Source organism: Austrofundulus limnaeus, unplaced genomic scaffold, assembly GCF_001266775.1.
Source record: "Austrofundulus limnaeus strain Quisiro unplaced genomic scaffold, Austrofundulus_limnaeus-1.0 Scaffold61, whole genome shotgun sequence".
Taxonomy (NCBI): Eukaryota; Metazoa; Chordata; class Actinopteri; order Cyprinodontiformes; family Rivulidae; genus Austrofundulus; species Austrofundulus limnaeus.
This window is the reverse complement of record NW_013952463.1, coordinates 528,319-540,541: the sequence shown is the minus strand read 5'-3', so window position 1 is coordinate 540,541 and position 12,223 is coordinate 528,319. Positions and strand designations below refer to the sequence as shown.

The following is a 12,223-nucleotide window of genomic DNA, read 5'->3' as shown; positions in this document are numbered from 1 at the left end:
ACACACACACACACACACACACACACACACACACACACACACACACACACACACACACACACACACACACACTGTTTTCAGAAAGTCACAATTTAACCTCAGGTTTTAGAGAACAGCCAGTTGTTCTGAAGAGCTTTTGCTGAGTCATTTCTCCTTTCATAGATTTTTTAAATTCATTTTCCGTAACTCTGATAACATCCTGAGCAGCATTTTCCCACTTTGTCTCATTTCATATTGATTCTCTAAAAATCTATTTAGCTGTCAGAATAGTGTAACTGCCCAGTCTTTTATCATTTTTACTACTGCTTATACTGTATAGTTTCATTAATGATATATTTCACTGTAACTTTTAGATAAAAGTTTCAGTATTTGAAAGGTAGGAAATGAAGCATTTTTTATAGTAATTTTTTTAGCTAAAATATCTGGAATATTCATTGTTTTTTTAATACACATTTTGACATGTTGCATTGCAAACTTGCTTACTAAAATAGAAAAATGAAATGTACAAAAAGGTTTAAAATTTATTGTTTACACTGCAATAAAGTGTCCCATACCTGACTTTTTCCCCAACTGTAACTTGTCTCTGACTTGAGTCTGAAGTCATTTTGAACATCACACATTAGATTTCCTCTTCCCCACTCCCAATCAGACAGACTAATTTCATATGCAGCTCTAAATCATCTGATGTTTTCAAAGCGATCTCAGTCGAAACAGTCATGTCACAGGTCATCTGACCTTTACATCATTTAAATATGACAGACGAAGGCAGGAAGCTTCAAGTTAAAATCTAAACGTTGGACACAGCAGGTGTGGCAGATTTGTTTGCTTCAACAACAACTTTAAAATTATTCCACACTTTCTCACATTGTAGCATTTGTATTACAGCCTGCTGACCTGTCGTCTTTTGAGTATGTAGGTCATTTCAGGGCTGCAGACTGTTCACAGTAAAGTCTGACCGAGTTGACATTTAAACTATAATGTCATAAAATGAGCAAAAATATCAGATTTAAAAATATTGGAATTGAGAATTTAGACCTGGAGTGTGAATCGAGCCTAATGTATTGAAAATATTCTCTCAGTGATTACATAACTAAGCATTGGTTTCCATAACTGGAAGTCGAACATTTAGTTCTAGCTGACTTTAAAAAATGGCAACATACTCCACAAAAAAGTGAAACAAAAGCTACATTAGTTGCTGATGTAGCTGCTTGTCTTCCCCTTTTAGACAGTAGTTTGGTTAGCACCCATCATTTTATTTGTTTCAGATACAGAATGTGAAACAAAAGCTGTTCCATTGCAAGCTGAAGACCCTTCAAACTTAACGAAACTCTAACTTTACATTATATAAAGTTTTATTCAGCAGCATAATCACATCAATTAATTTACCACAAAACAATAAACTCGTCATGTTTGAGCTTTTAGTCCTTTAACAGGCTTCTTAAAGACTTGTCAGCAGCCAATTCAAACTGCCTCAGGAGTTGCCGTCAGAGTATTTATAGGTATCTATTTATATGAATCTTTGTTTCAGTCATGGACAGTAAGGCTGGAAGTGTTTAATGTTTATCTAAATAGGCTGAAGGCTTTTTTTTCTTCTCACTGCATCCATCGTTTTTACAACCCAGATGAAAAGATGTTGTTTCTGTATTGTTTTACCAAGGATTAATGAAGACTTGAAGGTGCTTTTTTTCCCTTAAGACTGAGGGAACTGCCATTCATGCTAAACCTATCTCCTTTTCAGTGACCAAACAAAAAACAACCCCTCCCCTGAACAGTTGATGCAGCCTTTTTAAAGAGGAACCATTCTGCCTGTTTGGTTGTCATTTGAACTATCCTTTGTGCAGTATTGGAGTTTGCTCAGTGCTGTAAAACAAACCAAGAAGGAGCGCCACCAAGCTGCCCAAATTTATAGATCTTTTGAAGCGGTGAGACTCAGCTTTTCCATTTAAAAAACAAAACAAAAAAATAAACTCCTGACTCAGCTCAGGTTTTGCAGTGCATGTAGTTGTGAAGATAAACACAGTTATGTAGTTCCCTGTTTTGTGGCACTTTATTCATCCAGAAAACCATTGATCTGACTTTAAATTTAATTTTAAAATATTTGTGTACTGTTTATAAAAACATGACTCCCAGAGCATTTGAGATGCAATGTGACTTGTGTGACTAAGTGTATGACAGTGGGGGCTGGGCTCTCTTGACAGTCTCGTGGTTACAGTAGCAGATAGTGGAGGCCTGGGGGTCTTGCGGTGGCTAAGTTATGTAATCTGTGGGATGTCATTACTAAAGGACGCCTACAGTGTGAGGAGATGAACTGTAGAGACAACTGCAGGCGCTTCGCTCCCAAGCTGAGCGGGATGCCAGGATGAAACACCAGGACATCAATTCTCCTCTAATTCCTGGATCATGGCTGAAGTACTTTCATAAGATCTGACTAAATATGAGAGGTCTGGAATAATTTCAACTAATCTGAAAGTCTTGTACTAACAGTTTTTAAAATAGCTTCGTACTTGTTCAGAACGAAACACATCTTCCCCGTACATGTAATATGGATGTTATGCAACTGTCCTGGTGACTACACGATGCAGTTTAGACTCTTCATTGTGGGTGACTGTGAATCTTTGAGTTGTCTGTTTTGTTGAATGCATGGTTGTTTGTCTTCAGTGAGAGCAGCATTTATCAGTTAAACAAACACAAAAGCCTGGACAGCTGCCACTTGGAGAGCAGCACGTCATGTGTCAGAATAACATGTGGCTCTAGAAAAAAAACAAGGCTGGTTCAGCTGACTTAGCAGACTGGTGTTTGGCTTTAGGGTAAAAGCTTGGATATCAGTCTTATGTTGGCAAGTAAGGCTGATTAGATCTGTGAATTCCCTGAATTAGTTAACTGAAATGCATTAAAGATCTCTCTGGTGCTCAAGATTTAATTCAGAGGCATCTGAGTTTAATTAAACAAAACAGCTATATTTTTTGTGCTTGTTTTATTCTGCTTGGTGTGTTTTGGCTGAACTGGTGCATTTTTGTTCTTTGTTTTTGATTATACTAGTTAATAAATTTCCACCAGAAGTCATAATTTGATTTGCTTATCAAGGATTATTTGTGCTGTGATGTTTGTGAGAACAAAACCAGGACATTTTGAAATTCAAGCTGTATTTGTTACAATGTAAAGCTTGACTAAACAGATTTTTCCTCCTGCTTATCTTGCTGATTAGCTAAACATTAATTAACATCATGTTATTAGGATTAAACCTGGGTTATTTTCTTGCTTGGTTGTTATTTCATTACCGTGCCTCTTCAGGACCCCAAAGAAAAATAAAACTGCAAGCACAGGTATTGGATGTAACCTCGTAATTTGTTACAAACAACCCTTWGCACATAGGTACACCAGAGCTAAAATGTAATCGCTACAAAGCAATACACTTGTACATTATTTGAAAGGATTTTTTGCTAAATATTTGAACTATAGGTACAAATTTTCTCCATAATGAAACGCTCCTCATACTTTTCTTTGTGTCAGGATTACAAAGATGTTAGATCTTGTACACACATACGTCTGCACAGAAACATGCTAACGCCTTAAAAACAACCTCAGGGGTCTTGATGACATACAAGTATGCTGGAGCAATGCCAGAATCCTAGACCAGACCAGTCTGTGTGATTTCTCTTTGATCACTGGGCTTCATGTGGCTCCTTTATAGCCGGACCTTCGAGTTTAAACACTGGTCCGCCCACAGAATGTTTGTCAGGAGAGATGTGAGGCCAGTTAAGACACTGGGAGGTAGCTGTTAATCTGCCCAGTTTTCATTTTTCTAATCTGGTAGGAAAACATTTTTTTTTGCTTTTTCATTTTTTCTCTTCTGCACAAACATGTTCTCATTATTTTTCTTTTTTTCTGTTCTTGTGTTCATATGTGTTCTGTACATTTAATTATTTTACTGCTTTAGTGGCTTTGGGGGAGTTTATGAAAGTAAACCAGAAAACATGTTCTGGTTTTTAAATACTAGCTATTGTTTTTCTACAATTTGACTAAACTTTTTTGTTACAGCCGGAAGGTCCATAGACTCTTTCACAAACCACTTTAAGCCAGGATCAAGACTCCTTCTGGATGTCACAGTTTGATTTGTAAAAATCAGATGCGGCATTGGGGGGGGGGGGGGGTTGAAGCCAACCTGATGCATCTATTAAGCTACCAAATAAAGTAGGAACAGTGTTGTAATGATCATCATTCAAAAGAGAAGCTGCCTTCAGAGTCTGACGTTAGTGATGGGCAGTATGACCCAAATTTTAGTATATCACAGTATTTTTAACAGTTACCCTAGTATCACATATTTGATGGTATTACTCTTTTTGCCACAGCTCAGGCTGATGTTGAACAAACAGTGCTTCTTGATCAGCAAACTGTGGTCAGCTCTTTCTGCGACTCAGAAGTTATTTCTTGACTTTTTTCTTTTACTGTACCTCTGTCCTTGTTGCTGTTTCCCTCCTCTACATGTCATCCATGCCTGGTTGTTGACAGTAGTCATGCATTTTGGTCACACGGTGGCAGGTAAAGTGGTGAAGGAGGTGGGTTGAGCAAAGATCATTATCGAGCAAATTTACTTTGTGCATGCAATCAATCTGTGCCTGTCACTAAAGAGATGTATAATGGGGAAAACAGGAGGGTTTTTTAAGCATTGAAATTGCCACTCACCGCCAGTTACTGAGAACGCTGCTCCAACAATGACTAGCTTGCCCTTTGTGCAGCTAGTTCCTGCATGCACGTTCATTGGTGCTGCAATGAAAAGTGTCCTCTGTGAAATAGTTTACTGGCAGATACGATGTAAAGTTCCAAACATYTACCAGCTATTTAAAGTACAATGTTGGTATTCGGAAAGTTCATGTAATTGTTGGTAAAATATACATTGTTCAAAATGGTATGTCAGAATAAAACAGGAATCTGCTGGATTTCTTCTTTAAAAGTTTATTTTCAATCTTCTGACTCCAATCAGGTACATTCAGTGCTCAGCAGCACAGGCCTCAGTAAGACCTTAGGCTGAACCAAAACAGACAAGATCTCTTCTCTGACCAGACACTCTGCAAAACGCTGACAACTTCTTTTTATTATAATAATGAATTGACCTTATAATGTACATCTCTTCCTGGTTACACCCTTGGAGGTGTTACCTTTACATCAGACGTCAGAACCTCACTCAGTTTTGTTTAGGCTAAGAGAAAGAACACATGATAACATACACACCAACTCTTGTTTTGTTATGGCCTTACAGGCTGAAATGATCAGAAAGTATAAAATACAAAGCTGAATCTAATATTCAATTAATCAGTTACAAAATTTCTTCAATAATAATGAAAAAAAAAACTTTTTTTGTACAAACTGGAATGCCGTCCAGCTCTATTGACGTGTGAAGTGGTGACAGTCTGTACCGCCAGTCATCGACAACATTTAAAAACACATCTGAGGTGGTGTCCCACACGTATTTTATGTACACTTCATGTCAATCCCACCTACTTTTACAATGCTTCTTGTAATACTACAGTGCTGGGTTCATTTACAAGTGCCCACTTGTTTGTGGGATGAGAGCAGCTCAATTGGTGRTTTATGAAAAATTATAAAGAGCTCAAAGAGAAGCTTAAAAGCTTTTTGTGAAAGAGCCTCCTCAGCAGTAAGAGTGTATGGTTATTTGTAAGGATTGGTGATATGGTTTTAAAAAAAAATCACATTCTGGTATAAATGATAAATATAAAACTTCAGAACCATAATTTTTTGGCTTTAAGTTTATAATTTAACAGTATTACACAAATTCAGCAATCTATTATTTATCTTATGGCGCAGACTTGTAATTCTAAACCAAATGTGGTTGTTGAATAGAATATTGTACAGAACATCTACTCATGCATAGACACAGCACTAAAACCATTTTAATTGATATGAAATGCGTTTGTGCACAAGTATTGCTTTGAAGATGTTCAAGGTGATTTACTTTTAAACTCTTTTCTTTACCTTTATTTTGCTCACCAACAGTAAGTGATAGTTTTTGAGGAGTTATGTATGTTGGTTTAAAAAAAACTGCTAATCAGGACTACTGCAAAATACTTAATCCTGTTTTGACTGTCAGCAGAAATGGCATTAAACAAATCTAATTCTTTTATTTTCCTAAAGGACTTCAGCTCCTTGTCATGTGCTTAAATATTTGATTTGTCTGGGAACTGTGTCCTCTGCTGTGGCATCCACACAAGGTCTTTGATAAGAAAATATTAAAATGTTGTAAAACCATAGAAAGTAGACAAAAGAAACTGTGTGACGAAAGCACAATGATATGCAGTCAGTTGGCCTTGGTCTTTATCTCTGTGACACTCTCCAACAGAACACACACACACACACACACACACACACACACACACAGCAGGTGGAGCTGACAGATGAAAGTCTCAGGTCCTCTCCCAATGGACCTTATGTTTTGTAGGGTATGCATACAATTACACATACGGTACTTCTTCTGTAGAGTTAGGATGCTTGTTTATCCAGGCAACAGAAATTACCTGTGGTATGTTTGTATGAGAATGATAGAGAATCTCTGCATTCTCAGTGGTTCTTCAATTCTCTTCATAGTGTTAGTTTGCACACAAGAGATTCTGCTGCCATTCTCTATAAGCTTCTGGGCTTTCAACTTCTATCAAAATAGCACTTCAAATATCACTGGAAAATGGATGTTTTTGTTCTGTTTCCCATGTAGATGTGGGATTATTTTGCTACTGTTTTACAAACCAATTAGTGAAGGTGGGTGTCACTATCTGCAAAAACATTGCAACACAACAGGAATGGTACAACAAAAAGTTGTAAATGAAGTAGAGCTRGGCGATATGATCAAAATTTTATATTACGGTATTTTCAACATTTTCACCAGTTTCACGGTATTTGACGGTATTTTTCTTTTCATCACAGCTCAGCTGATAGTAAAATGTACAAACCCTGCTTATTGACTTTTTCTTTTACCGTACCTCTGTCTGTGTTGCTGTTTCCCTCCTCTGTGTCTTTTCTTTGACTGGTTGGAGACAGTAGTGATGCATTTTGGTCCAGTCATGAAGGAGGAGGGTTAAGAAAAGATTATGATCAGGTTTATTGTTTTATGTTATTTATTAAAGCTTATCAGCAYGACTCACCTTGCACACCAGTCAATTCCAACTCCACTACGAACTACTTCCCACAGAATAGAACCACATTAAGTCTCCATCAGCATAACGTCTCCATATTAACTAACCGCATTAAATCTAACTGCACGTCACCAACGAGGTGTTTACTACATTCAGCGACGGCGAAAACAGGATGTTTTTTTAAATGTCAGTCAATATAAGCAGCAGAATCACCACCCGCGGCTGCAACTAGCTGCTCCAAACATTAGCATGCTAAYGCACATAGCGGTGCAACAAGGAAAAATGTCCCCCAGGAAACAACAGTTCACTGGCAGCCGCGACGAAATGTTCCGCTATTTAAAATGGAATGTCCCGTATTCAAAAAATTCATATTATAACAAAAATAAAAACCGGTATTCGGTACAAAACGGTATACCACCCAGCACTAAAATGAAGTATTTCTATTCCTCTTACCATAAGCCTAAAGTATTTTAGTAATTAGACCCTGAAATCAAATGTGGATTTAAACACACCATAAGTGTGTGTGTATTCATACCTGGTTTTTGCAACTTTTTTAAGGACTTCTTCATGTCCTTCACCTAACTTGTAGGACCAGAAGTCCTTTTGAAGAACAAAATATGATGTACAGGTTAGTATTTGAAAAAAAAATGTCACCATACACTAAGACCTAATAAATTATTATAATTATTCATTATGTGGCTTTGATCAAACGAAAATTCAGGTGTGCTCTGCAGTGGTCACACACAAATCTTAGATATCCCTTTAGAGTTATCTTGTGTTTGTAATGTGATAAATGTTGCATCTGCTTTTTGGCCACAAATCTAATGTAAACATGAAAAGTAACAATCTGCAGATGTTTGTGCATCATTTTAGATTAAATATTTATGAAAAAAATGTTGCTCAATATTCATATTGCTTGAAGATAATTGGGCCATCGCTATAGATTGCTGTACTATAGTTTGTCAACTGGCATATAATGTGCCAGATGCAGTACTCCTGTTGAAATTGAAACATTTTCTGTAACTATACCTTCAGGTGTATTTTTAAAACGTTTTACTGATTTCTGTGGGAAAAAATTTTTGAAGATTTTTTCTCACTTCTCTTCCTGCTTTTTATTGTGCTACTTGTGTAGTGTGTGGGTTAACACAACCAGCCGAAAAGACACAAGGGTACATGRCAGATTTTGCATGCAGTGTCTTATGTGTGGTTGAGAATAATGAGCAGAAACTTTGTAACAGAGTTACTCATGAAAAACCAGAAACATGAATTTTTTTGTCATGCTGAAGATGTTAGCAAAACCATCAACAGAAGCCACAAGTAATATGGTAGACGAGGTATAATATCTTGCATCTGTTTTAAAGGGCACTAAAGCAAATTTCCAAAGAAAATAAAAACAATAATTCTACACAAACAATGTCATTTGAGAATTAAAATATAACATTGTTTCTGTAAGTGGTTTAATTTTTATGAATTTCCTAAGCTTCAGATTCTTATCAAACTGTCACATCAATCATCAAGCTGTGGCAGCTTGGTGGTCAGTACTACGGTCTTCGTAATCCTGAGGCTGCAGGTTTGAGCCCAAGTTGCAACAGAAGGAGCATCCAGCATAAAACAATTGCCAAAATCTTCATGTAAGTTTGTACATTGTGATGATGCCTAAAAAAGGGAGCAACTGAAAAAAACCAACAACTTGTAGACTTAAGTGTGACAATAGATTTTGTTTGTTTTACAGCACTTTGGTCAACCTTMTTGTTTTTAAATGTGCTTTAAAATAAAGTTGGCATTGACATTTTCTATATCAAACATAATTTCTTAAATGTGTGCAATAATGTGGGCCATTATCAATTAGGCAGGATTTAAATAACAATTAGACTAGTTTTGAATTAACTTTCAAAGTAGAAATAAAGGTTTCTTTTGTAGAAAAATTTTGAAGAGAAGTCATGCTTCAAGCCTCCCACTCAGTGTTCCAGTGTTTGGTGTAATTATTGGCCTGAACACCTTTTGCTTTTGCCATTGTTTTGTTAAAAGGATTTAAAGTAAAGGTTTATCTGGGTTGTTTGCTGTAGTCTGCACTTGTACCAATTGATTAGTAATAACCAATTTTACTCTTACCCTTCCTTTTCAATGGTTCTGAAAATACAGAAATTTGAAATGACTTATTTCTGGGCCAAACACTAAGGATTATTCAGTTAGAACTCTTTTATTGCACCTTTATTGACATTCTGCCTTCACATTGTGGCTCCAGATGTTTCACTACATCATAGTTTTTTTCCATTTTTGTTGTGCTTTACTGATGTAACAAAGATGTTCTTGTTAAGCTGCTGCTGTTTGTCTCCTGTGATACTCTACACAGAGGCGGATCTGTGCCACAGTGTGTTCTCACACAAAGCAAACAGGCATTGAGACATTAGCTGATTTCTGTGTGCACTGCCTCCTGGTGTAGACACACAGGTCAGTTTGGGTCAGTAAAAAATTCTGCTGCTGGTTAGGACTTGTATTGGCTGTGGATCAACCTCAAGCTTACATTTGACCTATATTCCTTGAGACAATAATGCTAGCATGCTATGAAGAAGAAWCTGGCTCTGCTTGAATGTGCTCCAAAAAAGGGTTTTAGTTTTAGTAGAAGAAACAATAAAAAGAAACATTATTCATAGAGATTAGAGCTGAGCAAATTTGCCCAGAATGATATGCATTTATTTTCGTTTATTTTGAGTCATACTTTTGTTACATTTTAAAGATTTAAAAATAAAGTTTTAATGTTTCTCATAAACTTGACACATTTATCATCCCGTTTTGCTATATGTTTGCAAATATGTCTTATTTATTGACCAGCTCTCCAGTAACAGTGGTTTTAATTATGGGGATATGAGGGAAAAGTGCATAAAGTTGATGTGATTTGCAGAGCTAAATGTGAACAGACTTCTGCTGATGAAGACAAAACATTTCTTAGACTTTATATTTGAAGAAAAACAAAATATCTATTTATAATAACAAAAGCACTTTACTGCATCAAAAGGTGTGTACTAAGACTTTCACAAAACATTTTTCTTGCTTGTTCGATGCCTTGCCTCTTTGATGTGCATCAGTAAAACATCGACTCAACAGAACTTTAAAATGTTGGATGATTTACAGTAATTTGAGCTATCTGTTCTCCACCTGACCATGTATCCATAAATTTCATTGAATTATTCCCCCCCCCACACACACACACACACACACATACGCACATTTTATTGAACTTTTTCCAGGAACAGAGTTTAATGAAATAGTGTTATTAACTGAGCTCTACTATTTTGGCTGTAGTATAAATTGTTTTATTTACTTACATTATGCAGTTTTCATAATTTTTTCATATTCACTGGTGATGCCTCATCAGCTCCATATGATCTTTTTTTTTTACCAGCTTGCAGTAACAAAACAAAGACAATGTATTATTGTATAAATGTGTTTTTCTCCCACCTACCTGCACAGTGTGACACATCCTGTAGTAACCTGTCATCTTATGAAGGTACATCTTTTACAATATGCTGCTTCTGAAGTTTCTCACCTCCTGCTACAGATGTTTGTTTCTGTGTTCTGTCAGTGCATGATAAATTAAAGCTACCTCATCCTTTTATAAAACAGCCCTTATGTCTTGTACAGTTTAAGGCAATGCTTGTATAAGTAAACAGAATTTGTTTATTTCAGATTGTGAGCTATATAATAGACTGTCAACAGTGGCGGCTGGTGGATTTTTCTCCAGGGGGCTACAACTCCAAAATAGACATATCTCAAAAAGCAATCAAACTTGTACTAAGCTGTTTAATGCCAGTGTATTTATTAAAAAAATTCAAATAATAAAACAGTCATGCTGTTTTTATTTTTTGTACATAAATTTTGCCCTTCTGTAACTGAGACTCAAATTTCTTCATGACTCTGGTTAAAGTCAGGAATGTTTCAACAAGATTCTTCTCTAAATAGCATGGTCAGTGCAGTGAGATGCGATGTTGTGTACCTGAGGAAAGTCTGGATTGTCTTCAGTGTTGAGAAGCTCCTCTCAGATTCAGCTGTGGACAGAGGAGATGTGATGAGAGTCTTCAGCAGAGTCATAGTCTCTGAAGGTGTCCTGCAGATTGTTCTCCATGAAGAGCTGGTACAGAGCCACAGCACCACTGCAGCTCCTGAACTACATCAGACTTTGTGGTCCTGTTCAGCATTGGGTGAGCCTCCCTGGTCTTCAGAGCTGCTTCAGAGAACTGTCCTGCAGGAACCTGTCAGCCTGCAGCAGTGTAGCTCTGCTCAGATGCATGTGAATGTCTCAAGATGATGTCACAAACCTAAAAAAAAATAAATGCATAAATTTAATTCAATATGGAGCTGGCTACAAGTGAGCTTTCTAATACATATTTAATATATAGATAACAATTGTTATTTTAATAGCAACAAATTGTTTCACCTCTAAGGTAAACTATTATATTTTTCTTTTTAAAATGAATTTATTTAATTAAAAAACAAAATAAACTGTACAACATAAGAAAAAAGATATAAAATGAAAGGCAGCATAAAGAAGAAAAATATCTTCTATCGGTCAAAAACATAAACAACATATAAATATTGTTTTATATTATCATATATTATATTATTTTAAGTTGTGTTCACCATTAATATATAATATATATCAGGGGTGTCAAACTCATTTTCACCAAGGGCCACATGGCCGTTATGGTGGCCCTCGAAGGGACAGTTGTAATGAACTTTGATGTTTCATGTTTAACTTTGACTAAACAGTGCAATATGTCCTCTTTTAAACACTAATAAGAACTAAATGTATGACTAAATCTGAAATAAATACCGAAATATTATTAAAAGTAAAACTAATAGATGAGTTTATAGTAAATAGCTAATATGCATTATGGCAGATTTGGTTAATGGTTGATGCTGACTTTAAAGCAGCTTATTTTCAGACATAATCCAAGTAAATTGCTCAGTTACATGAAGCCAACAATTATCTTTCACCTTTTAAATTTATTTTGTTGCATTTAATCATAAATTTAAAGTTTACCATTGATATGAGAAACCAATTTCATGTTAAGTAAAAAAAC

At 36.0% G+C, this 12,223-nt stretch overlaps 1 protein-coding gene across 2 annotated transcripts in view; it reads left to right on the top strand.

Moving 5' to 3' along the window:
* The window catches only part of stxbp6 (syntaxin binding protein 6 (amisyn)), a 65,660-nt gene that overhangs the window by 2,753 nt on the left and 50,684 nt on the right, over positions 1–12,223 (top strand). The window lies entirely within an intron of this gene.